This window comes from Bubalus bubalis, chromosome 13 (genome assembly GCF_019923935.1).
Source record: "Bubalus bubalis isolate 160015118507 breed Murrah chromosome 13, NDDB_SH_1, whole genome shotgun sequence".
Lineage (NCBI taxonomy): Eukaryota > Metazoa > Chordata > Mammalia > Artiodactyla > Bovidae > Bubalus > Bubalus bubalis.
In genome coordinates this window covers 67,524,199-67,551,945 of record NC_059169.1, presented here as the reverse complement: position 1 = coordinate 67,551,945, position 27,747 = coordinate 67,524,199, and the positions used below count along the sequence as shown (strand labels likewise).

The following is a 27,747-nucleotide window of genomic DNA, read 5'->3' as shown; positions in this document are numbered from 1 at the left end:
TTAAAGTCAGAATGCTTGGTGTACTTGTATTTCAGGGCATGAAAATGAAGTTGCCAGTGTCGTTTCAAGAATGAATTTGTGCAGTTAGGGAGGAACCCCCAAATTGTAAAGAGCTGTCACGCCTATACACACCCATACACATTGGCATGTACACGCACACACACAGATTTAGGCAATGACCCCTAAGGAAGAGTCTCCAAATAAATCAACAAGCATATTGAATAAAATAATGCACAGGGTAAACTCTTTCATACTTAAAATGAGCATCTCCATCTGGTCAAGGAAGATGCAGAGGGACTGGCTTTGAGATCAAGAGAACTTACTGGGTACAATATCTCTGGCTTCAGAGAGACCCTGTAACTGTCCAAAATGATCAGGCAGCTAAGCAAGCTGACCAGCCCAGCTACCATCTGTGTTAGTTCTGAGCTGAACCATTTTCATACATTCTGGACTCTGTGTCTGAGTTTCCCACTTTTTCCCAGTATAATTTTATAGAAGAATGTATTTGGAGACAAATAGATTGGACAACAATTTACCTCTATTATGAAAGGTATTGGAATCTTTGGTGAGATTTGAAATGAATTTTGATTTGACAGTATTTTTATTGACTCTCAATAGTAACCTGAAAACCAGCCCAGTTTTTATAGGCTTGAAATAAAGTAGTACTTTTTACAGCTCAGTTGTGTTTACAGGTATTTATTCTTTGAAAAGACAAATAGGACCAAGTGTTTATAAGAATATTGAATAATGTATCCTGAGGGTTTTTAATACTTTCACCGGGCATTTCATCAGATTTCTTATGGAGAAACTCTGCTATTAAATAATATTGTTCTCACTCATGCTTATCAGTGAAAACTGTGTGATCTTTCCACCATGTGGAGGGATCAGGGAGAGCAAAATTGGCATGGTCTTCATTTTTAGAAAGGCTGTGGGGGTGGAGCTTTCCCACTGGTAGTCCTGTGGTTAAGAATCTGCCTGCCAATGCAGGGGACATGTGTTTGACCCTTGCTCTAGAAATATCCCCCAGGCCCCAGGGCGACTAAGCCCATGTGCCACAACTAATGAGCCTGTGCTCTAGAGCCCAGGAGCTGCAGCTTCTGAAGACTGTGCACCCTAGAGCCTGTGCTCTGCAGCAAGAGGAGCCACTGCAGTGAGAAGCCCGTGCACTGTAACTGGAGAGTAGCCTCCGCTTGTGCAACTAGAGAAAACCTGCATGGGTGGCAGCAAAGACCCAGGTCAACCGAAACGAAAAATAAATAATAAATAAATCTTTCATGAAAGGTCTGGGGGCCTTTTGACCTACAATATGACTACAGGCTCTATCATGCATGCAGATATGCATCAAACGATTTCTGAGTTTCTGCTGAATGCAAGAGAATATGCACCCTTTTTTCCTCAAAAAGAGTGGGAATTCATTTACCATGGAGCCATATTGTAACGCTAATACTGCATATTGTGACCTGGATATCATGGTGCTTAGTACATGCTGGAGGACTTCAACACTTAGCATTTACTTGACTCTATGTTAAGCTCTGGTTCCCACCCTTTTGATTTTCTGCAGAAGACCAAGAAGAAAGCTCAGATGGGGCGGGGACAGAGGAAGAGCTGCTAACAGAGTAGAAGAGGCATTTACTTGAACCACATCTAACAAACCAGAAAAATAAAGGCAGTGTTTTCCTGCCTGAAGCTCCTTACTTTTATCTGCCCGAAGTTTATTCGAGAACATAGATGTTTAACTCATTGTTCAGACTGCTCAGCTCTTCAGTTTGTAAATGCCACCATACCTGGACATTCAAAACAGCCAATGAACGGGCCTGAAGGGGATGCAGTTTCATCTTCCTTGGTCACTGCCCAGCTTCACGCATGGAGAAAAGTGCTTAGAGCATTGTCGTTGGCATCATTAGGACTTCTTCTTTCTCTCTGCTGCTGAAATGGTCTGTAAAGAGAAGTCTTGCTGGCCAAAGTGATATGGGCTGCAATGGGTCTCAGTTGTGGCAGGCGGGATCTTTAATCTGTGTTGTGGCATGTGGGAATCTTTAGTTGCAGCATGTAGGATTTTTTTTTTTTTTTTAGTTGTGGCATGCAGACTCCTGATTGTGGCATGTGGAATCTCGATCCCTGACCAGAGATCAAACCTGGGCCCCCTGGATTGGCAGCATGGAATCTTGGTCACTGGGCCACCAGGGGAGTCCCCTACTTTACTTTTCTGAATCTGCCCTGGGACAGTGGCAGTGCAGACAAGCAGTAAGACCTGAGATCCTTGGTTTGTATACATTTTGGGCTTGTGTGAGAATACTCCCTCTCAATATGCTTATTCTCTGAGGAAGCTTGTATGAGCCAAATAGGAAAGGGTTAGGAAGTTCCTTCTTTCCTCCCCACCCACCCCATCATGGCTGATGGTTTAATACCCAGCTAAAGGTTCCAGTTTGCTAAGGGCCCCAGGGAAGATGAGAGTGAAAGTCATTCCTATGAGATGTCAAGAGTCGCTGAATCTGGCCTCACATCAGTGTTCCTCAGAGTTAAATGTGCCAGGAATCATATTCACAGTTAGCATTGATGGAAAGCATCCCTTGGGCATGCTCTGGAAAAAGAGGTGAAATATATATTTTTAGTATGGGTTTCCCAGATGGCTCAGCGAGTAAAGAATCCACCTGCCAATGCAGAGGAGACACAGGAGACACGAGTTCAATTCCTGGGTCAGGAAGATCCCCTGGAGGAGGGAATGCCAACCCACTCCAGTGTTCTTGCCTGAAAAATCCCATAGACAGAGGAGCCTAGTGGGCTTCAGTCCAAAGGATAGCAAAGAGTTGAATGCAGCTGAGCATAGCACAGTCATATATTTTTAGTAGAGAAGGGAGGGCCTCACCAGCCACAGTTGGCACATGAACAGATCTGCTAGCAGCTGGAGCTGTGATCTGAATGTTACTCACCGAGACGAAAGGAAGTAAAATTCCTAGCTGCAGACACAGCCGTGCCCTCCCCAGGGGCTGCCTGTTTAAGAGCCATTTTTGGCCTCTTCTTTCCTGACATTCAAGGGTGAGTGGGCCTCTCTGGGCTTGCAGGTGTGAAACACTTTCTCTTTTCAAGTCCTTGGGCATTTTCTCCTTTGGGGAGTTACTTGTGTTGTGATGTATCTAGAGGGCTCAATTAGGTGGCTGAGCTGGGGAGTACACTTTTTCTGTTGAGAACTCAGGCAGCTCAGGGCACGGACACTTTCAAATTTTTGACTCTACATTTAATAAGGATTGCCTTTTGGAAGTGGATTAAATTGCTCAGTGTCCTGAAAAGCATCCACTAAATGGACAGATGGCAAATTAATTTGTATCTCTTTTTGAATATTTAAATTATTTCCTACTTGTAGAGCCTGTTTTGATGCTAGACTCACATGGAGTTCTCTTCATGGTCTCAGGACTGGATTTTCAGACAGTGCTTCCAACGTTGACTTTATTTTGCCAATGCAGGCAGGCACAATTGGAACTCTCCTTACTTCAGTTTTCATGTGCCTGTACTTTGTGAAAACAGATGCTGAAATATTTCATCCAGGCTGCTTGTATCAACTTATAACCATGGAGTGAAGGATGAAATGTTCAATTCTTATTTTACTGATGCTAAAGGAAGATTAGAACATTCTTATTTGAAGACAAACTATCTGTTGTTGTTTAGTTGCTAAGTTGTGTCTGACTCTTTTGTGACCCCATGGACTGTAGCTTGCCAGGTTCCTCTGTGCATGAGATTCTCCAGGCAAGAATACTGGAGTGGGTTGCCATTTCCATCTCCAGGGTATCTTCCTGACCCAGGGATCAAACCCTCATCTCCTGCATTGGTAGGCAGATTCTTTATATCACTGAACCACCTGGGAAGCACCAACTATCTGTTAATGTACCATGAATGTATTCTTGTATTATTTGGTATAGGCCATCTGGAATTTTCCAAGAACTCAGGCATCTAGGTCAATGATCAAATTGCAGAGCTTGGTAGAATGCTGCTGGGTAAGGTTCTGCCCTATTCCTTTTGTATGTAAATGGATTGTTTACACAAGAAAGGGTTTGTGGTCAACTCTGCTCTTTCCCTGTAGCTTTCTTGGGTCCCCAGACTGTAGGGGCAAAATAGACTTCGCAGTTAAAGAATCTAGGACTAAGAGAAGCAAGTGATATGGGGTTTCTGACCAGTGAGACACATTTTCAACACCCACCGGCCCACAGGAGTAGACCTCATTGCTATGGTGCTCTAGTGATGCCATTTGTCATACAGAGCTATGCGAGCCAGCTGAGAGCTCACGAAGTCAGCCTTAAATGGGAGAGAATGGGCGGAGTTGGCCAGGAATTCTCACGCTCAGCTCACTTCCATCCTCGGCTTCCCTGTTCCTCTAGAAACCAGAAGAAATAGCAGTGAGTCTTTTTCTTAACCCAGTTTCTGTGTGTGCACACGGGCATGTAGGTAACAGCACGATGCCCAGTCTTAGGTGTTCAAGGACTGAATGACAAATCCAAGTTCAGTAACCTGGGGCTTGATCACTCAGTCAACCTTCCTGTTCTTAGCTGTGTCAATGTCAGGTCTGTCTCTGTCCCCATCTCTGTCTCTCTGTCTTACACACATGTGCACACACACCTGGAGAAACACGGCAGTTCAACAGGAGGAAGTGAAGGAGGTCACAATCTGCAACACACATACCTGCACAGTCCCTGGACTCTGACTGACTCTACTTTTTAGGTGGGGACATCAGGCAACATACAATCCTGGACATTTCTGCAGACCTCAAGAGTTCTGTGACAAACCACGGGCTTTCATCTCTGAGTGCCCAAGTGGTTCTGCAGAGCCCTGGCCTGGCTTCCCAGGCAGGTGTGGATGGGAACCCTGCCCTGTCCTCACTCCTCCTGTCTACACAGGCTGGAGAACAGAGGAGGGTTTCTGCCCATCTGGTTTCCTTCAGGCTGAGGGCTTATGGGTAAGGTCCTTTCCAAGCTTGTGTAACCGCACGGAAACCCCTAGGGAGCCTCTCAATGCAAACTCTTGCCATGTGGGCAGGGCACCTGCCATACCACAAATTCCTCATCTGCAGCCACCTTGCCATTTCCCACCATGAACAGTATGTTCTGTAGCCTCACGCCACACCTGATTTGTTTTGCATTTAGAATATTCTTGGAAGTGTCCATATAATGAGAAGAAAACATTGTGTATCGAAGCAGAGTCTTGTCTCCACGCACAACTCTTCCCCTGGCAGAAGTCACCTGGATGCTAATGAAATCTGAGTGTTGACGTCCTGAGGTGGGGGATGGTCTCCTCTGTGCTGAGACATGGTTTCTTTTTGTTAGCTCCGCCATCTTTATTAATATTAATAGAAATAATGAGAATGCGGGAGGCTGGCTTCTGGCAGCATCCAGAATTAATGGAGAGGATGGGAGGATGGTTGAGGAGTTAAGATTCATTGGGCCAGTGAATGGACCACATCCTTCTGGGACACTCTTAAAAGGTATTTTGTTCTAAATGAGGAATTTGGTGAATTTCTTCCACCCTGCAGTTTTATCACTAATGGGGAGCTTCTCACAGCTGAAGCCCTAGTTTGCTAGAGACTCTAGCTTGTGATGGTTTTACAGCTGGTGTGTATTTGTGTGTGTATTTAGTTAGGTATTCGGATCTATGATCAACAGCCAGCTTAATCAGGATTTATTCACCATGAGAACATTTGCTGCAAGGATCTATTGTTAAATGCATATCTATAAGTGTTTCATAATCTTAATGTCTTAATAACTGTCTCATCCACCATATGAGATGCTTTAAAGGGAAATACAGTGAAGGGAAGTGGGGGCAGAGTCAGGGAACTTTCATTGTAGAAGAGAAATTTTCACGCTGAGAAAAAGTCAATCAAAAGTGTTAGATGATGTATCTCCTACTGATTTCATTCCCCTGGAAGTTTCTCTAATTTTTGCTGCTTGTTCAAGCATTGAATGTCACTATATCAACTCCCCCTACTGTTCCCAGGGATGTTTGTGACTCTGAGAGGGGGTGAGACACCTGTCCCCAGGCAGGCGACCTTCAAAGGCAATCTGGGGGTGGGGGAGCCAGGGGTCCTGTACAATTTCCCAAGAACTGCCAGCTTTCAATTCCTTCAAGCAATTGCTGTGCCAGGGAGATTATGGCTGGTAGCAGGAGAGACTCAGATGTGGTCCCAGCAGCTGGAGGCCATGCTGCTTATATTAATACTTAGAGGGAGTCTAACCAACACTTGGGCTTCCCAGGTGGCTCAGCGGTAAAGAATCCACTTGCAATACTAGGACTTGGGTTCGATCCCTGGGTCAGGAAGAGTCCCCTAGAAAAGGGCATGGAAACCCATTCCAGTATTCTTCCCTGAGAAATGTCGTGGAAGGAGGAGCTCGGTGGGCTATAGTCCATGGGGTCTCAGAAGAGTCACACACGACTTAGTGACTGAACAACAAGCAACAACAACAAACCAGCACTCACTGGAGCAAAGGGAAGGAGTGCATCTCAGTCTGAGCCCTGTGTCTGGTTCTGGATGGAGCTCCCCCCCAGCAGTGCTGTGCTCACATCTCCCTTTCCTGTTAGGACAGGGCCAAGGGAGCCTCAGGGCTTCCCAGGTGGTGCTAGCCGTAAAGAACCCGCCTGCCAATGCAGGAGATGTAGGAGATGCTGCTTCGATCCCTGGGTTGGGAAGATCCCCTGGAGGAGGGCATGGCAACCCACTCCAGTATTCTTGTCTGGAGAATCCCCATAGACAGAGGAGCCTGGCGGGCTACAGTCCATGGTGTGGCAGAGTCAGACACGACTGAAGCGACTTAGCGTGCGCTAAGGGAGCTTAGCGTGCTCCTTGCACAGCAAGGGAGCCTCGAGACTGTGTGGCGCAGGGCGGGGTGTCCCGGCTTACACGCTGGAAGACCCGGGCGTAGGTCCACGTGCTGACGTCATCAGTGGTGGGACCTGGCTGACAAAAAACATAGGGTGCTCTTAGGGTGGGTGAACAGAGAGCGCATCCTGCACGGAGAGGTCGAGGGATCCCTGGGAGGGCCCCGTCTGGAGAACTGAATCGGGTTCTGTGTGCTGCTCTGGCAGAACACTCGAGACAAGTGGAAGCATACCCAGAGGATGGTGTGCAAGGCTGGGAGGGGATGTGAAACCACATGACATCAGGAACTCATGGAGGACTGAGGCCCTGGCCTGAAGGCGTGATTTGGGGGAAGGTGTGATGATCTGAAGCACTGTCATGAGGAAGAGGAATCAGTTTCTTTTCATGAGGCCCTTTTGGTGAGATCTGGGATCTTGGCAGAAGCCACGGAGATATACATCTTTGTTGCCCATAGGGAAGATCTTTCTAACAGTTGCAAAAATGTCTAAAGTGACTTTCGTTGCTGTTGTTCAGTCGCTCAGTCCAACTCTTTGCAAATCCATGGACTGCCACACACCGGGCTTCCCTGTCCTTCACCATCTCCTGGAGTTTGCTCAAGCTCATGTCCATTGGCTGTTATTGTCCACTGACCATCCAAGAGGCTTTAGATGATTGTTATTGGGGATAATCATACCAGATTCTGCAATCGACACCACCATCTTGATGTTATGGAAACTTTCATGCTGTGTTGCCGTGAATTGTCACCATGGCCATTGTGATAAGCCTTTTAGGAGAGAATCAACACTAATTGATTTTTTGGCAATAGTAGAACATAACAAATGATTTTAATCCTACTTATTAGACTTTCATCTGTTTTGAACTGAGTGTGAAATAGATGCCTTTGGTCCATTCCCCCCCGCCTCTGCCCCCATCCCAATCCTCTTCCTGACTCATAGCTCTTCCCTGACTCAGGTCCCATTCTTGATAGATCTGTGGGGCCCCCACCCCACCCCTGTCACTTGTCCCTTTTGATTTGCTTGAAGACAGAGATATGGTGATATTGATGATCAGTGACGGGCCTCTGGGGTAGAGCTGGGGTGAGAGTTGAAAACACTGATTCACGTTTTTGAATTCTGGAGTGGTTGGTTTTTTCTACCATTACCTAAAAGCCTCAATTATAATATTATACTCCACATGTCAAGATGTCCATGTGTCAAAATGGTCTGATCAGAATGTTGTTCTTACAACTAGCTGGACACATGCTGCTCAAGTATGTTACACAGGGAACTCAAGCATCATAGGGCTGGTTGAACATGGTTATTTGAAAGATATTTTGTCATTCTAAAATTGTGTGCTCCAGCTCAAGAGTTCCCTGCTGCACCAGCCTAGGACAAAGTTTTCACCATCTGCATTAAAATGCAGAAAAATAAGAACAATGGATTACATTTTGTCTAAGGCTAAACTTATTCAGTTTTAAGGACTTTATTCTAAGATAAGGGTCTTTATTTTCTTTTCGTTATTGTTGTTGTTATTCTTCTTTTGTTTTTAGATGGTGATAGGAGGTGGCATTTAAAAATGTCAATGGACAAGATAAATAACCTGTCTCACCATTACATTTTTATTATTATTTTTTTCTTTTACTGATACGTAAAATCTCAAAGTCTGGAAGCCCTGATTCCCGTCTTTGGAACCTTGTTTATTCAATTGTTAATGGGCATAGATGCCTGAGTTCCCTATCAACGTTGTTGTAAACTCTGGTATTGGCTACTGTTCTTCCCAGACACAAGAGTCATATACTTTGTATGATATTGGGTTGGTCAAAAACCTTGTTCAAATGAACTATTTGGTCAACCCAATATAAATGCCCTGATCACTGAGTGTATGCAGTTGTAATATTGCTCCTCCTCTCCTAGTTTTTCCTTGACTAGAGTTTCCTTCTCAGCTTCCAGTAGCACATATGAATGCAGTCCGGGAGTTTGCTGTGTTCTTTCAGTATCCCTGTGACAAAATTTCTGCCAGGGCACCCAGAGGAAGACCAGAGCACCTGGGGCAGCCAGCACAGGCTCTTCTCTTCTGTGCAGCCTGGAACGGGTGGGGTGGGCGTGCCATGGGGGTTGGGAGGAGAGTTCCAAGAAGGTGGGAGAGGAGCGGTCCTGTCTGTCCCAAGGTGGACGTGAACTCGTGGCATGTTTACCAGGGCAGGGCTTCCAGCCAGATGTGAGGAACCAATGGTGCCGATGGAACCATGCCCACACTGATGAAATCATGCATCTCTGGTGATGCTAAACCTTTCCAGGTGATTCTCATCTATGGCCAAGAGGACTGTCCTCTCCGCTGTGAAACTTTGAGACTCTGAAGAGATTAACCAGGTTATGGCTCATTTGTGCTTATATCTATCAAATGAAGCAAAGTCCCTTCAGTTTTCAAGGACTCATCAGTATAGGTGGGAGGGGTTTTCCTACATGCTTGCTCTAGGGCACCTGTCTGTACCTGATCTCCATTTTTTTTCTTAATATTTCCCTAGGGAATTAGTAACTTCCCTGGTGGCTCAGATGGTAAAGAATCCACCTGCCAATGCAGGAGATGCAGGTTTGATCCCTAGGTCAGGAAGATCCCCTGGAGAAGGGAATGGCTACCCACTACAGTATTCTTGCCTGGAAAGCCCTGTGGACAGAGGAGCCTGGCGGGCTACAGTGCATGGGGTTGCCAAGAGATGGACACGGCTTAGCAACTGAGCACACACCCAGGGGATTAATAACATACTAAGGTGAAAGGTTAAGCTTCTGAAGAAGTTCTTTCCTTGTTTAATGATGTTCAGAGCAGTAGTGTTACTGGTGGTGGGAAGGTAGAAACAGCTTAGTGTCCATCAGCGGGCTCCTCCCCACCAACACATCTGCAGTGGCATGAGATAGAATACTGGGAATCCAGTCTAAGTCTTATCATATCACATGCAAAGTGTAATGTGGCCTGAAAAAAGGCAAGTTACAGAATAACTTTCCCCATAGGGAATGAGACAGTTTAAGTGGCTATTTAAAACACACAGTACAACTTGTTACTTACTGTTACAGTATCTTACTGTTTCTGGATACCTATACATGTGGTCCAATGAGAGCTGAGCGTCACAGCAGGGCCACGTAGAGGTGATCTTTGAGGAAGGAGAGCAATGGAATTGGAGAGAAGTCCAAAGAGGATATTTCCATAGTGTTTTGGTGCCTTTACAAAAAGTAACGGAAGCGCATATGAAAATGATTATAAGAATTACAGGTTGCGGGTACATGACTATTTATACATTCTTTGTTCTTTATTGAAGTTATATCTTTTTATTTTTTTAAATTTTTAAAAAGATTTTTTTTAAAAAGTGGGCCATTTAAAAAATCTTTATTGAATTTGTTACAATGTTGTTTCTGTTTTATGGTTTTGGGCCGCCTGGCATGTGGGATCCTAGCGCCCTGACCAGGGATTGAACCTGTACCCTCTGCATTGGAAGGTGCAGTCAGTCTTAACCACTGGACTGCCAGGGACGTCCCAGAAGTTATATACTTTTTAAAATGCCACCATATAATGACTAGAAAAAACTTAGCCTCTAGATTAAGATGCCCTTGGCTTCAGGTCTTAAGATGGCATAAGGCCCTTGGTCTTCCGCATGCTGTGCTTGTGATCTTTAGCTGTTAGACCTTTTGGGGCCCCACCTGTGAAGTGAGGACGGCACAGCGCCTGGGGCGCGCTGAGAACACCGAGGAGGCTGGCCCTTGTTATCCGCATCCTCCAGCTGAGATGCTAGAGACTGATGCTTCCTGGTCAGCCTTTGGAACCCGGCTCAGGCGTCATTTCCTTTTGGTCGTTTCCCAACCACCTCAGCCAGGTGCTCCTACGCTGCTTCATTCTACCTGCAGCATACCCTACGTGCATCACCTTCTAATAATGATGCTTCATATTTGCTGAGTATGTACTACGTGCCAGGCACTCTTCTAAGCATCTTGCGTGCTTGCAGATTCTCTCTCTTAATTCTCTCATGAGAGTTTTATATCTTTTCTAATTTCCATTTTACGTTCTAGTGTTTTTTTTTGTTGTTGTTGCTGTTAATTTTTATTGGAGTAGAGTTGATTTACAGTGTTGTGTTAGTTTCTGGTGTTTGGCAAAGTGAATCAGTTACACATATACATATATCCACTCTCTTTTTAAATTCGTTTCCCATATAGATCGTACAGAGTATTGAGTAGAGTTCCCTATGCTATACAGTAGGTCCTTATTAGCTGTCTGTTTTGGACATAGTAGTGTGTATATATATCAATCCCAGTCTCCCAGTTTATCCCCGTCTAATACTCCCTGGTAACCATAAGTTTGTTTACTATATCTATAACTATTTCTGTTTTGTAAATAAGTTCATTTTTTAAAAAATGATTCCACATGTGAGTGATGTCACGTGATATTTGTTTCCCTCCGTCTGACTTCACTCAGTAATGACAATCTCTAGGTCCATCCATGTTGCTGCAAATGACATTATTTCATTCTTTTTTATGATTAACAGTCCATTGATTATAGGTGCCATATCTTCTTTATCCATTCCTCTGTTGATGGATATTTAAGTTGCTTCCATGTCCCGAGCATTGAACACTGGGGTGCATGTATCTTTTCAAATTAGGGTTTTCTCTGGGTATAGGCCAAGGAGTGGGACTGCAGGGTCATCTGCTGGCTCTAGCTTTAGTCTTTTAGGAAACCTCATACTGTCCTCCATATACATTCTAGTTTAGAATGGCCTGTTAGTGTGTCTCCCCTAATAGGTGGTGGGTTTCTGGAACCTAGGTGTTGTGACTGATGAAGCTTTGTGCCCTTGAAGCTTGACACAACGATGGAGAAAAAGAGGTCATTCCATATGCTTCCTGGCCCATGTTAATTATAGCTCTTAGACGGCTGTCTGTGGAATGACTGCTTCCTGCTCCTCTCCACTGGAACAGCACCTGCTAGGAGGGGAGGACTATCTCTGTTGTGTCCTGGGGCCTCTGCTGGGTGGGGCCTGGTGCTCAGTACCTCCTTGATGAATGGATGGAGTCAGGAGAGGCTGAGAGTGGGAGGACAGGGATATTGGAAGCCAACTCAATACTCAAATTCACAGCTGCTACTGATAAAGACCTTGACTAATGTCTTCAGGCTAATATTCTGGGGTCTTGTGAGCCTCTGTAACTTGGAGCTACGCATGGCTGATAAGTGACTCTTCTAGAAGGAATCTTGCTCAGTAGGCAAAACCTTCTGTGGCCAGTGTCAGTTCAGACCCTCTTCCCCATTAGGGTGGGTCACAACTTATACTCTTTCTCTGTCTCTTTTTTGTGTGTGTGTTTTATCCCCCATGCTGAATCTTAGTTTCCTGACCAAGGATTGAACCTGTGCCCCTTGCAATGTAAGTGTGGAGTCTTAACCACCGAACAGCCAGGGAAGTTTCGACTTACTCGCTTGACTCATGATCACCTGGGGCCATTAAAAATAAAGATGTTATGCCCTCCTGTGCCCCCACACTATAAATACACCCACGCATACCCTGAATCAGAATTTCTGGGGTGAAGCCCAGGAGGGTATGTGTCAGGCCACTCAGTCGATTTCTGATGTCCTTAATTTATAGGTAGGGAGTTCCTGACATCCTACCTTTCAGGTGGAGGAAATGGATCAGGTACTGAAAGCAAAGAGATGGATTTTTTTTCCCCCTGGTACAAAACCATACACTTTCTCTCTCCCTTTTATTCTCGCTCATGTCTATTCTCTTTCTTGTTGTCTTTATTGAATCATTCTTACCTGAATCTTAAGAGAAATGGACACAGCCTGAAACAGGCAAAGGTGAACTCAGGACTCAGTTGTGACCAGAGACGGCCCAGTGACTTGAGTCCTCTCAGCCCTGGGCATGCAAACGGGAGATCTGTGGTGTGCTGGGAACCGCTGATGATGGCTTATCATACAGCGGGGCCTCCCAAAAGCTCATTTACTAGCTTAATGGTCACATTTCCTTCTACTCCCCTTTTTAAGCTTAAAAAAAAAAAAAAAGAACTCTGTCAAAACAACAGGAGGCATCACAGATGCAATCTTTAAGTCTTTCTGAGCAGGCGAACCATTCGTTGGCTCTCAAGATGACTGCAAATAATTTCCTTCCCATCTTCCTTATAAGCATCAGCTTGTCCTTCCCCCTTGCACAGGGAGGGACTCTGTCCCCCCATCCTGAGTGGACACGTGGTCAGACATCTTTATCCACACTCAGGGTGCAAGCTGTTTGCCCAAACATCACTTTGTTTTATCGTGGCTCAGTAGTAAAGAATCTGCCCATGATGCAGGCGAGCTGGTTCAATCCCTGGGTTGGGAAGATCCCCTGGAGAAGGGAATAGCAACCCACTCTGTATTCCTGCCTGGAGAATCCCCATGGACAGAGGAGCTTGGTGGGCTACAGTCCATGGGGTTGCAAAGATTTGGATGTGATTGAGTGACTAACACTTTCCCTTTTCAAGGACACCAGGGGTCATGTTCTTTTATTTATGAAACACCTATGAGATCTGAGAGGGTCAGTGATGCGCAGGCTGGGAGCGGACACAGTCCCCAAGACCCAGTGTCCTGTCTTGGGGGCCAGGGCCCCCTTCACCACCTTCTCCCTCCTCACTGGTCTGGGTGGTAGCACCTTCACTGTTCTCCCCCTCCCAGTCAGGTGCAGGGAGGCACCTGCCAGGTGGCTGTTCTGGCTCTGTGGGACTCTCGGGCATTTCCTTTGGCCTCTGGTCACTCTTGAGAAATACCCCTGTCCTGCCTTTGAGGAAGAAGCCAAGCTGAGCCTGAATTAAACCTGAGTGGAGGTGCTTAGAATGAGAATGGGGTCTGAGATATTTGTTAAGGTCCATAAGGAGCAATGGAGCTCAGCCTCTTAGCCTGTAAACCTCATTTTTATTTCACTTGATGTTCTGATATTGCCATTTATTAGCAGCTTCATTGGGGCTTCCCAGGTGGCTCAGTGGTAAAGAATCTGCCAGCCAGTACAGGAGACTCAGGAGACATGGATTTGATCCCTGGGTTGGGAAGATGCCTTAGAGAAGGAAATGGCAACCCACTCCAGTATTCTTGCCTGGGAAATTCAACGGATAGAGGAACCTGGTGGGCTACAGTCCATGGGGTCGAATAGAGTTGGACACGACTGAGTGACTAAGCATGCTCAGCTGCTTCATGAACACACATGTCTTTGCTGAGGGCTTGCTGCATGCCGGGCATTGGTGTGGGGCTGGGGGCGAGGCAGCGTGGACGGCTCAGGGTAAGAGCAGTGTGGTCTCTGAAAGGCCAGAGGGCACGTGTGGTGCTCTTGAGACAGGAAGGAGGCTTGGGTTCAGTTGGGAGGGCAGGAGCTGGGAGGAGTGGTCAGATTCAGGGTTTGTTCTGGAGGCAGAGCTGATGGCATTTGCTGATGGCATTGAGTATGGTGTCGAGAAGAGATGAGTTTGGACAGGTAATGGCATGTCTGTGCGTGTCCACCTAGAAAGCTTCTGCGGTCTTCGGCACCTGGGCAGATTCAAATGCAGGAGGCTCCTGGCAGGAGATGGGCCGTCGGAATCAGGACCTTCTCTGGAGCCGCTGCAGCAGCTTCCTGGCTGGTCTCGAGTCTGCTTCCTGGCTGGTCTTTCTAAAGGAGGCTTGGGTACTTTCCTTTCCCCCAGACCCGCAGGTTGTCCCTGTGGCTTTTACACCAAAGTCCAGACCAGCCCAGGGCAGTCACAGCCTCATGCTAACTTACCACCCCAGCTCCAGCCACTTCTTCACCTGCATTTACTGATGTTCCAGACACATCAAACGCCTCCCCCCTGCTCCCCGACCCATGACGTCACAGTCACACCCCCTGCCTTCCCTATTCTCTTCCCTTGCCTCTGCCTTTCAGGAGCCTTTGCAAGCTTAGTCAGAATTCTGCCTTCCCCAAGCTCATACCCCATATTCTTCCTGGTGTAATTATTTCTCTAATGAAACTTGATTTGTACATTTAGTCACCATTTAATTTTCCTCTGTATTACGGTTGTATATCTTTAAACATGTATTATATATATTTATACTGTATTTATATATATTATATATTTTGTGTTATAGTTGTATATCCCTATGCTGCTGCTGCTGCTGCTAAGTCGCTTCAGTTGTGTCTGACTCTATGCGACCCCATAGACGGCAGCCCACCAGGCTCCCCATCCCTGGGATTCTCCAGGCAAGAACACTGGAGTGGGTTGCCATTTCCTTCTCCAATGCATGAAAGTGAAAAGTCAAAGTGAAGTCGCTCAGTCGTGTCCGACTCTCAGCGACCCCATGGACTGCAGCCTACCAGGCTCCTCTGTCCATGAGATTTTCCAGGCAAGAGTACTGGAGTGGATTGCCAGTGCCTTCTCCGTATATCCCTATAATACTGCTTTTATTATTGTAAGGTCTCTATTGCTAGATTAAAAAAAATTTTTTTTAATGTGAACCAATTTTGAAGTCTTTATTTACTTTGTTACAATGTTGCTTCTATTTTAAGTTTTGGTTTTTTGGCTGTGAGACATGGGATCTTAGCTCCCTGTGTGTGTGTGTGTACTCCTTCAAGTCACTTGTGTCCGACTCTGTGCGACGCTGTGGACTATAGCTCACCGGGCTCCTCTATCCATGGAATTTCCCGGGCAAGCATACTGGAGTGGGTTGCCATGCCCGCCTCCAGGGGATCTTCCCAACCCAGGGATCGAACCCACGTCTCTTATGTCTCCTGCACTGGCAGCTGGGTTCTTTACAATTAGTGCCACCTGGGATGCCCCTTTGATCCCAGCTCCCTGATCAGGGATCAAATCCACATCCCCTACATTGGAAGGTGAAGCCTTAACCACTGGGCCGCCAGGGAAGTCCCTCTATTCTCAAGGGTGAAGCTGAATCTTACTCTGTATTCCAGTCTAACCTAGATTTTTAGACCCTCGATAAATGAGCTGCATTATATTGATTCAGTGAAGACAGACAGGAGCTAAGAGGGCAGTTCAGAAGCTTCAAGTGCCCTCTGATTACAACTATTGCTGGTGTACATGGGTGAGAGTAAAGAGCTTGTAAAAACCTGGAAATCACGTAGCTTTCTATTTCAGAGGCAGCCAGCTCTCTCCAGATAATCCAGTGGTCCACCACATTTCCCAGCCTCCTTTGCACTTAGATTGGTCACATGACTGGCTCTGGTCCGTGAGATGTGGACAGGAAGTCAGGTGTCACTTTGAGGCTCTTAGGAATCAGCACTCTCCTCCATCTTTGTCTCTGGCTGCTGCAGTCAGCCTGTTCAGTTCAGTTCAGTCACTCAGTTGTGTCCGACTCTTTGTGACCCCATGAATCGCAGCACACCAGGCCTCCGTGTCCATCACTAACTCCCAGAGTTTACTCAAACTCATGTCCATCGAGTCAGTAATGCCATCCAGCCATCTCATCCTCTGTTGTCCCCTTCTCCTCCTGCCCCCAATCCCTCCCAGCATTAGAGTCTTTTCCAATGAGTCAACTCTTTGCATGAGGTGGCCAAAGTATTGGAGTTTCAGCTTTAGCATCAGTCCTTCCAATGAACACCTAGGACTGATCTCCTTTAGGATGGACTGGTTGGACCTCCTTGCAGTCCAAGGGACTCTCAAGAGTCTTCTCCAACACCACAGTACAGTCCAACTCTCACATCCATATATAACCACTGGAAAAACCATAGCCTTGACTAAATTGACCTTTGTTGGCAAAGTAATGTCTCTGCTTTTGAATATGCTATCTAGGTTCATCATAACTTTCCTTCCAAGGAGTAAGCGTCTTTTAATTTCATGGCTGCAGTCACCATCTGCAGTGATTTTGCAGCCCAGAAAAATAAAGTCTGACACTGTTTCCACTGTTTCCCCATCTATTTCCCATGAAGTGATGGGACCAGATGCCATGATCTTAATATGTAGAACACAGAACGGATGGAGCCTGAATCCAGACACGTCTGATGGAGATGGGTCCTGCCATCTCACATCAGACCTTGCAAGGATATGACACAAATGTTGTACTGAATTGATGAGCTTTGGATTTGCTTGTTACCTCAGCATAGCGTATCGTATCCTGACTATCATATCCTCTCAATGTCGAGCTAGTAAAATCTGCATATGATTGTTTGATTAGTGATCTGAGAAAGCTAAGTCAGAAACGGTCTGTTTGTAAACTTGCAGGCATCAGACATCACACCCAGGATGATTCAGTGAATGAGCTCATGGAGGCAGAAATAGAATATGATTGTAAACAAACACACAAACAAACAGCAGAAATCGAATCCATTGTGATGTACCGTGATTCAGAAAGGGGGCACAGAAAGGGCAATGGAGAACCAGAAGTCAGTCGTGTCCTTGAGAGAGGATGTCTTGGCTGCTTGGAGGAACAGCATCTGGGCCTTTTGGACTATACTGCGGAGATGCAGGCATCGGCCTGTTGGGGACCAGATGTCATTTCACGTTCAGGTTATGTAACTTCCTGCTTCTGATGTGAAGCTATGCGTGCAGTTTGTAGCCCACCAGGCTTCTCTGCCCATGGGATTCTCCAGGCAAGAATACTGGAATGGGTTGCTATGCCCTCCTCCAGGGGATTTTCCCAACTCAGGGATTGGTCCTGAGTCTCCTGTGTCTCATGCATTGCAGATGGATTCTTCACCCACTGAGCCACCTGGGAAGCCCCTGCTTGAAGTATAACTTCCAGATAATACTGAACTTGCCATTAATTTGTTCAAAAGGAGAGAGGAGCCTCTGTGCTATCACACATACTAGCTGATTTAATCGACAGATCATTTTCATTGCCAGTGAATTCTCTAGAAATCTAGTTACGTGTATCAGCCTCTCTAAGGCAGTAAGTTCATACATGGAAATCAGAATGAGATGGAAATCAGAATCACTCTGTTGAATCTGTTGAAATTAGACCCAATTCACTGGTAATCCACCTTGTGAGGTCTTTAGGCAGCCAGGTGGGCAGCTGGGCATCCAGGTCTCAGACCCTCTGTGGTTCTACCACTCAGCTTTGCTGTGGGAGTTGTACTTGCTACAGTGCGTAGCCTTACCATATAACCTTCAGGGACTTCCCTGGTGGTCTGCTGGTAAAGAATCTGCCTTCCAACGAAGGGGATGAGGCTCTGATCCCTGGTTGGGAAACTAAGATCCCACTTGCCTCAGGGCAACCACAGCTACCAAGCCTGTGTGCTCTGGAGCCCAAGCACTGTAATAAGGAGCCACATAAATAAATAAATTAAGAAAGAAAAAACACGTAACCTTCAGATGCTTCCAGAAATGGAGCTGACTGGGAGACACAGTTAGCTTTGTCTGTATGATATAATGAGTCTTTACATTAAGGTTGGAGACCCCCAAACACCCCTTTAGAGAATCTCCTTGAAAATAAATTTGATTGCTGACTTGAAAACGATAGACCCAACCATGAACAGAATTGATTTTTGTTTGCTTAAATAAATTTCAGGGAGAGGAGTCAGACAAATATACTCTAACTCTGCCGTTTCCCCCAGAAATCTCAAAGACAGTTTTGGATCATCAGCAATATATATATCTGCAGCTGTGTGTTTGAAAGCTACCAGCAAATTCTTACTCAAATAGTTTCTCACATAAGATTCACGTTTTGGAGATTTTCAGTTCCCTTTAGTCTCCTTTCTGGTTCTAGACTTGAAATATTGGTTGTCTCATATCCCAAACACCCAGCCCCAAACTAAAAATAGAACACAAATCTTTGTTAATTTTTTGGATTTATTAAAAAATTTTTTTTAATTTATTTTTCGTTTTATTTGTTAATTTATTGGCCACAATGCCTGGCATGTGGGATCTTAGTTACCTGAGCAGGTATTTAACCTGAGCCCCTGGCATTGGCAATGTGGAGTCTTAACCACTGGACTGCCAGGGAAGACCCTGTTAATTTTTAAAAAAAATCATTTCTTTTTGGCTGTGCTGGGTCTTCGTTGCCTTGTGGGCTTTCTCTAGGGCAGCAGGGGCTACTCTAGTTATGATTCTCAGGCTTCTGTATGGTGGCTCCTCTTGTTGCAGAGCAGGGGCTCTAGAGGATGCAGACTTCAGCAGTTGCACCTCCCGGGCTCTAGAGCACAGACTCAGTCGTTGTGGTGCATGGGCTGAGTTGCTTTCGGCATGTGGCATCTTCCCAGATCAGTTATCCAACTCATGTCTCCTGCCTTGGCAGATTCTTTACCACTAAGCCACTAGGGAAGCCCCCTTTTAATTTTTTTTTAATGATAAAAATAGTCATATAAGAAGAATTTCTAGAAGTGCAGAAATAATAAAAAATAGAAAGTAGGACCCTTCCTAGTTCCATCCCCCAGAAAAAGCCACTGTGACTAGTTTGGTGGATATTATTCCAGATTTTCTCCCTACACATATACAACCATATGTTTTATTATTTACAAAAATGGAATAATTTATGCATGCTGTCTTACAATATGCTTTTTTTCTCTCAGGAACATATCTTGGGCATATTTTTTATGTCAACGCACATTTGTATTTTTTAGTGGCTGTGGAATATTCCATTTTATATGTGTACTATAATTTTTTTAACCAGTTCCCATTGCATTGCTCTCAATTTTTCACGTTTATAAACAATCCTGAAATGAATGTCTTTATCTACAGATTTTTGAGTACCTTACTATAGTTAAGTTTCTAGATGAGAAAATATTAGGCCAAAAGATTTCTATGTCTTAAATTTTGATAGCTTTTGCCCAAAGGTCTGTACAGTTTACATATTCACCACCACCATGCTGACCTCTTGGTTGGCATTGCATTTTGATAGTCTTCGGTAATAGAAATCTCAGGGCTAGAGTCTACTGTGCAAGGTAGAGGTGTAATTTTTTTGAATTACTAAAATGCAATTACCCCCTACAGTGCCATTTTGGTTGTGGTTTCATAAGCACAAAATGGTAACCATGACTCATGAGTGAAAGCAGAAGTGTAGCCCATTCTGACATTCTCAGTCGAGTTCCCACCTTGTGGCTCCCCCACCCCCACAAGGACAACTGTACACGTGTGACGAGCTTTGTTGGGCTAACAGGAGTAGGAAGTACTTTGCTTTACATCTGCCTTTTACAGAGAAGTCTGTGGGCTGAGATGGAAAAGTCCTTAACTCCCACATTTGCTGGCTATGCACCCTTGGTGCGTCACGAATTCTCTCTGAACTGATTTCTTTATCTGGCTTCTGGCATTTTGTGAGAACTAACTGAGAAAGTAGACGGAAGTTCCTAACCCAATGCCTGACATGTAGCATTTGCTTGTTTTCTCCATCAGCTGAGCATCCTTCCTCTGTGGAAAATAGAGCTTCTGTTCAAGGACCAAACTTCATCATGACGAACGACTCTGGTTTTAAACCATTTTCGAGAGAAGGGTAAGTCTTACTTGTTGGGAAACTCTATTCCTCTTGATTTGTTTGCAATATATTGGACGTTTAGATATGTTGTTGAACAGGATGCTTTTTTGCTTATTTTTTCAGAGCAACTTTCTCTAACGGTCTTGTTGTTGATTAGTTGCTAAGTTGTGTCTGACTCTTTGCGACTCCATGGACCATGGTCTTAACTGTATCCGTTTGGTTTTGCCAAGTGCATTATGAAATAGGTCGTATTGCTGTTTGGCCACATTAGGTAGATACATACAGCTCATTATGTTTAAAGCTGCCTATTGTTTGCAAAGGTGGCTCTGCTGACAGTGGTTCCAGTGGGAGTGACTTGAGCTCAGTGAGACCGGTTGGGTCTATGAGGCTTTTCACTCTGTGCACATGTGAACTTATTTCCTGGGTGAGCTGCTCTACTTAAGATTGGAAGAATCTGTCACTCATGGTAATTTCCTTCTACCTAGGGGCTTAGCTAAACCCTTGCTATGTTTCTAGCCATTCAGACTATTCCAGAGTGTTCTAAACCTTTACGTGGCTGTCCATCTGGAATATCCACAAGGTGGATATGGGGGAAATGCCTACAGAGGGGGATCATTCCTGGAGAAATGAGAAAGCTGGTGGCAAAAATAAGGCCTGGATTGAAGGGAGGCAGCACAGTTTAATTCATTAGCTTGCTTTTATTTAACCACCATCAAAGGTGGGGCAGGTAGTGAATAGTAACCTTAATTTTCAGACAAGGAAATGGGAATTCACAAGTTTAATGACCATGTTTAATGAGATTTGTAAAGTTCCAGATTGAACTCAAGACCTGTGGTCCAGTTCTCTATTGAGGAAGACTGGGATGGTAGTAGCACCCCCCAAAACTGTCCCTGGGCTGCAGATGCAGGAGGCCCAGATTCAGCATCGACAGCAAAGTGTCAGGGTTCAGCCAGGTGAAACTCAACCGGGACACGACCTGGTGGTAAACTTGAGGGAAACTAAGGCAGACACCAAGTTCTATGAAGTGTGTTGCTGAAGCCAGAGATGGAAGGACCAAGGATGTCCAGGTATTCAGGGATCACCTCTGAGATAACCAGTCACTTTCAAGATCCACCTGGGAGAGGCTGGAGGCTGTTAACTTATCCTAGTTCATCAGATTTCACTGGGTATGAAGCCTGGCAGAACTCAGGGGAAATGAGGCTTCATGACTCCTGGTCAGAGGGGCTGAGAGCAGCAGAGAATGTATGCAGGGTTCACAGTTTAGCCCACAGAATCGCCTATTCTAGATGCTTCTCCTGCCTTCCTTGCTTCCCCTCTGCACTTTGATTGAGTATGGCCAACAGTGCCAATGATGCCAGGCTATGCTGAGCTCCATGCAAGTGTTCTGAACTCTCTTGACTACTTTCTCTCCTTTTCTGCTGGACTCATTCAGCTCTTCATTGAAATGTGTGTTGTTCATGTGGCAGATTTCTGTTTCTGATAAGGCCAAGTGAAGTTTAGGCTGCTGCATGGCTTCGGCTTCCTTCAAATTTATACCTGTTCATAGCTCTATTTAGTTTGCATCATGGTTTGTAGATAATGATACCTTTTCTCTGTTACATTCTCTAACAATCTAGTTACACTAAATCTTTCCATACAGGTTCATGATCTCAGATCATGTTCATGACCAATCCATGGGGAGATTTTCTATTACCCTCTCTTCCCTGCCCCTACTCCTGCCATACTCTAGCCTCAAATTAATATCTGACATCTTTCTTGAAGGCTGATAACAAAGTATTTTTGTAAAGAACAAAGGGTTTTTTTTCTTTCCTAAAGCTGACTTTTGGTTAACCACATTTGTTTTCTGTTGGGGCAGAGAATAACTATAGAAGGCACAGGCCTGGATACTCAAATTATGTCTCTTAAAATGAATGTTTTACTGCTCTAGAATAGAATATGCTGAGAGTGATGGAGTGGGAAGGTCCAGGCAGGGCCTGCTGTTTAGCTAATCTGTCCAGTTCTTGCAGTGCTTTGGAGAAAAAGAAACTCATGTGTTGAAGGGCAAGGGGATCTTTGCAGTGATGCTGTGGCATTTTCAGTCCTGTTTATCTCCTGGTCCTTGTTTTTACTTTTAAGGAGTTAAGGGTTAATAATTTATACTGAAATACATAAGGATAAATATTTGGTGGAGCTTCCCTTGTAGCTCAGTTGGTAAAGAATCTGCCTGCAGTGCAGGAGACCTGGGTTCCATTCCTGGGTCAGGAAGATACCCTGGAGCAGGAAATGGCAACCTGATCCAGTATTCTTGCCTTGAGAATTCCATGGACAGAGGAACCTGGCAGTCTACAGTCTATGGAATTGCAACCATTGGACACAACTTAGCGACTAAACCACCACCAAATATTGGGCAGGGTGTTGCCAAACACCTTTTTTCTCTGAGACTTTTTGATACTATTGTGTAAGAAAATCAAATATATTTCCTATGTTATATGAACTTGGAGAAATTGAAAGCCAGTAACGTTTTGGATTAATCAAGCTCCAGACCCAGTGACCAATTTATAGGAAAACAGATTTATAGGGAAACAAGAAAGAGGTGTGTATTAAGAGACATCATGGGATGCAATTAGCAAAACTCAGATATAGGTACTTCTAAGAGCCTCTTGATGAGGGTGAAAGAGGAGAGTGAAAAGGCTGGCTTAAAACTCAACATTCAAAAAACTAAGATCACAGCATCTGGTCCCATCACTTCATGGCAAATAGATGGGGAAAAAGTGAAAACAGTGACAAATTTTATTTTCTTGGGCTTCACTATCTTTGCAGGTGATAACTGCCTGCATGAAATTAAAACACATTTGCTCTTTGGAAGGAAAGCTGCAACAAACTTAATTAAAAAGCAGAGACATCACTTTGGTGACAAAGGTCCATATAGTTAAAGCTATGGACTTTCCAGTAGTCGTGTATGGATGTTGGACCATAAAGAAGGCTGAGTGCCAAAGAACTGATGCTTTCTAACAGTCGTGCTGGAGAAGACTCTTGAGAGTCCCTTGGACTGCAAGGAGATCAAACCAGTCAATCCTAAAGGAAATCAACCTTGAATATTCATTGGAAGGACCAATGCTGAAACTGAAGCTCCAATACTTTGGCCACTTGGTGCAAAGAGTTGACTCATTGGAAAAGACCCTGATGCTGGGAAAGATCGAGGGCAAGAGGAGAAGGGGGCGCCAGAGGATGAGATGGTTGGATGGCATCACCGACTCAATGGACATGAGTTTGAGCAAACTCCCGGAGAGAGTGAAGGACAGGGAAGCCTGGATTGCTGTAGTCCATGGGGTAGCAAAGAGTCAGACACTGCTTAGGGACTAAACAATGACTGAACAACAAAGAATGGATAATCTAATTTCTTCTTCTTCTTTGATAACAATAAGGACAAGAAGATATGGGAAAAGAAATGGAGTAACCCATAATTTAAAAGAGAATTAAGATCTATAACTAATAATAGTGTATAGACCTTACGTGGATCCCAGTGCAAAATTCTACATAATAAAAAAAGTTTTTTTAAAGGATAGGTAAATGTGAACACTGACTCAATGTTTAATTATATTGAGTTAAATGTGATTTTTAAAGTTTGTGGTCATTTCAATTTACACATTTAAGAAGATAAAATAGTTTCAGGGATTTACTTAAAATCATAAATCATTGGTGTTTGTGTGGACAAAAAGGAAATAAAAGTGGCCACTATTGTGTAAGTTTGAAAATTTCCTAAATTAAAGGTAACATACAAAAAGTAAGCTAGACTGTAAATGAAAAAAAGCAAAGGCTGCAACTTAGAATAATTAATGTAAAAATGCCTTGTGTCTCTGACTAAGTTGGAAGAAAGCCAAATGTTCATTTTTATTATTATTTTTCATGCTAAGATTTTGGATCATCAAAATCAAAACCTAAACACAAATGCACTTAAAGTAAAATTAATAGAAATATATAAACCTGTTGACAGTGTTTTTTTGTAGCAATCCTGTAATAAAACAAGGAATTTCTCAGCCCCACTCCCTCCCCCTATATCATTTGAAGGTCAGTAATGCTGTTGTGTTTGACTAAGATTTCTAGTGTCATTTATATACACTGCATGCTAAATTAATTTCTGAAGTTAAACTTGACGTTTATCAGAGTTAGACTTTGAAATTCACACAAGAGAAATAGGTCAAATCACATATTACAAAAGAGAAAAGATAAGCACCCATGTGTTTAAGCTTTAAAATGTCCTGGAAGGGGCTTTTTTTTTTTTAATCAAAACAGTAGGAGCTACAAAAAAAAAAAATGACTTGATTATATAAGGTCTTCAATTGTAGATGCAGAAAAGTAGATGGAGGGGGTGGCAGGAAGACATTTGGCAAGGTCAGAGTCAGAATTTGTGGAGTTCAAATGTCTTGTTCAGTCTCCATTCTACTCTGCTCTGGTTGGAGATGCTGGGAATCTAAAAGTGATGCATGGCAGATGTCCTTGCGGTGAGGATTCTGAATGAGAATTATGTTCTTTAATTATACGCTCCTCGGTTTTGGATTTGGAAGGCAGAATGAGCTTTGGTTTTTCCAGTAGTCATGTACGGATGTGACAGTTGGACCAAAAAGAAGGCTGAGTGCTGAAGAATTGATGCTTTCGAACTGTAGTGCTGGAGAAGACCTTGAGAGTCCCTTGGACTGCAAGGAGATCCAACCAGTCCATCCTAAAGGAAATCAACCCTGAATATTCATTGGAAGGACTGAGGCTGAAGCTGAAGTTCTAATACTTCGGCTACCTGATATGAAGAGCTGACTCTTTGGAAAAGACCCTGATGCTGGGAAGGATTGAGGGCAAGCAGAGAAGGGGGCAGCAGAGGATGAGATGGTTGGATAGCAACACTGACTCAATGGACATGAGTTTGCGCAAACCCTGGTGGAGGACAGAGGAGCCTGGCGTGCTGCAGTCCATGGGCCCGCAAAGAGTCGGACATGACTGAGGGACTGAACAACAACGAAAGCTGGTGACAGTAACCTTCCTGCCTTTTCGTTAGTTAGTAGGAGACAACCAAGGAAGAAGACCTGGGAAAAGGCTGTAAGGTACGAGTGAATAAAAGGAGAAAAGGGCAGTGGAGGTGAGCGGGTGGTGCTGGTGCTGTGGCTGGCAGACAGGGCGGCGCCCTGGTGGTGCTCGCTGGGGCAGTGGGAATCCTGGTGGGCCTCATGGTGCTGGTTCGTCTGCTGCTAGTGCTCAGAAGTAAGGGAGTAGGTTGAAAGCTGCGTAAAGATTTGTTGTGACACTTAGCCTGAGCTGGTTATTTCTGCTCACTCCTTTAGTTCTATGATGAACCTCCCTCTGCAGTAAGTGAAGAGGCTTCTTTCTGACCCAGCAAACCCCACACAGCTCAGCCAGGCTGCAAGGTTGAGGCCTGGACTCCTGTCCTTTTCCTGTGTGTAACTGACCCTCCAGTCATAGACTTGGGCCTCCTGTGTTCTGTTCTGTAACTCTGCTGGCTCCAAAGAACCAACATGTGACTCCACGGGTGCTGTGTTTCTACCCCTTCCCCGTCTCGACCCCCAACCAACGGGCCTGGGAACCAAAATACATGGCTCCGAAGGCCGGTTCTGCAACTTTCTGTCTCTGTGATTTTGGCTCAGTTTTGTAAGCTCTTTGAGCCTCTGTTTCCTCATCTCTGAAATGGGGGGAAATAGCACTACTTCACAAGGTTAGAATGTGGATAATAAAGTGAGTTAATTATCTAGAATATGGCAGGTGTTTGTACACAGTATCCATTATATAAGTTGCGCACACTCTGAATGGAGTCAATGCATCATTCCACTTGGGGAAACTGATGAGAAAGCAGGTTAGTATCATAGGGCATTTCTTCGCTGATCACAACAGACTTTCCATTGAGAAATTCCCTCTGCACACGCGTGCAGAACAGTCCGGTTCCTCTCAAATGAAGTGTTGTTTTTTTGACTTGGCAAGGGCACAGTGTACTCCGAGCCACTTACTGTCTCGTGTCAACAACAAAACAGAACAACACAAACAATTGCTGTTTGGCCTTGGTGACTCTGATCTCGGGTTTCTGCCCACCACCTGATCAAGCTCTGAAGTCTTGCTTCATGTAATCCTTAGATAAATACAATATTATTTCCTCTTAAGAGAAACCCATCCACCTAATGAATTATATGTATTAAAGTAATTTCTGCTTACACACTTGCCGAATGTTAAATGCTCATAAACTATACTCTGAACAACGCAGGTGCCATTAGACTTAGAGTTGTTACAGTAATTTTATCATCTCTCCTAGTTCATAAATGTTTGTCTTTACTTCAAAATAATGTACACAGGGACTTCCCTGGTAGGCCAGTGGTTAAGACCCCTTGCTTCCACTGCAAGGGGCATGGGTTTGATCCTGGTTGGGGAACAAAGATCCCACATGCTTCGTGGTACTGCCAAAAAATAATAAAAACTTAAAATAATTTACACAGAGCGGAGAGCTTAAATTTTACATTTTCTAAAAGGAAGAAAAGCATAATCAATTGTGTATCTCCCCATTTCTATTTATAGACCATCTCACAAAATATCTAGATCTGAAACTCTACAAGATTGATGATATGAAACTAATCTATGCTATCGGAAGTTGAAACTAACGTGTTTAAGTGGGTGTTTTATATGAAGTTCTCATACACTTTTTGATTCAAAGTTAACAACTGGCAAATATCACTTGCTTTTAAATATTTACCAGAACCTTAGGTTGATGATTCTAACTCATACTATGAACAGAAATTGTGTTTTCTTCATTTTGAAAGGGATTTTTTTTTTTTTCCCTTTGCCATCCACTGGATATTGAGACTGTGTCATAATGTGACTTAAACATGAAGTAACCTGGTGGGGGAAGGAATTATGTGGTGTTAAAGAAGTTCGAGTCGAATGGAATGTTCCTAGTTCCTGAAGGAAAGAAGATATTGCCTTTTATTGGTTTACAAGTTATGTTTCAAGTGTTTTCTTTGAGACTAGGAGTTAGGTCATCCCTTTGCTATACACTTAATAATTTGCTAATTCAGTCCCCAAGCTTCTAAGTAGTATTTAGACAATCTTATTTGTCTCCAGTCCCCATTATAAAGTGAGTCGTATGCTTACTCTCCAGGTGCATCACGGATATCAAGGCTGGGGGCTTATTTTAGCAAGAAATACACACCATCATTAAGACATGGCCCCTACCTTCATAGACGTGACTATCGAGCCTTAGAGACAAAGTGAAAGAAAACATGAAATTTCTTTTTGTTGTTCTTTGGGGATTGGATGTAGATACAGACGCAGCCGCTACTTTGGTGAGAACATTGAGAGCACATCCAGCTCCCTGCATAGTCTAGCCGTGCTCCTACTCAGCCCAGACCTCTTGAAGCTATATGTTGGGTTTGAGATGACAACCTTTCCAGATAAAGCAAGATCATTCTTTGTTGTCAGTATACACACAGCCGGCCTCCCAAACAAGAAGTTTCCAATAAGCACCCAAGGTCCACTCAAGGTACAAGAATGAGAAGTGAAATTGGATCACAAGCTGT

The 27,747-nt window shown here is 44.3% G+C and overlaps 1 long non-coding RNA gene across 2 annotated transcripts in view; it reads left to right on the top strand.

The window, feature by feature from the left end:
* Positions 1-1,255: 1,255 nt before the first annotated feature.
* The window catches only part of LOC102395459, a 358,379-nt gene continuing 331,887 nt past the window's right edge, over positions 1,256-27,747 (top strand). The window contains exons 1-2 of one of the 2 annotated variants that reach the window (XR_006639909.1): positions 1,256-3,036; positions 20,125-20,221. This is a non-coding gene — a long non-coding RNA (uncharacterized LOC102395459). Of the gene's footprint in view, positions 3,037-18,819; positions 20,222-27,747 lie in introns of those variants that run through there. The other variant, XR_006639908.1, reaches the window with a different exon arrangement.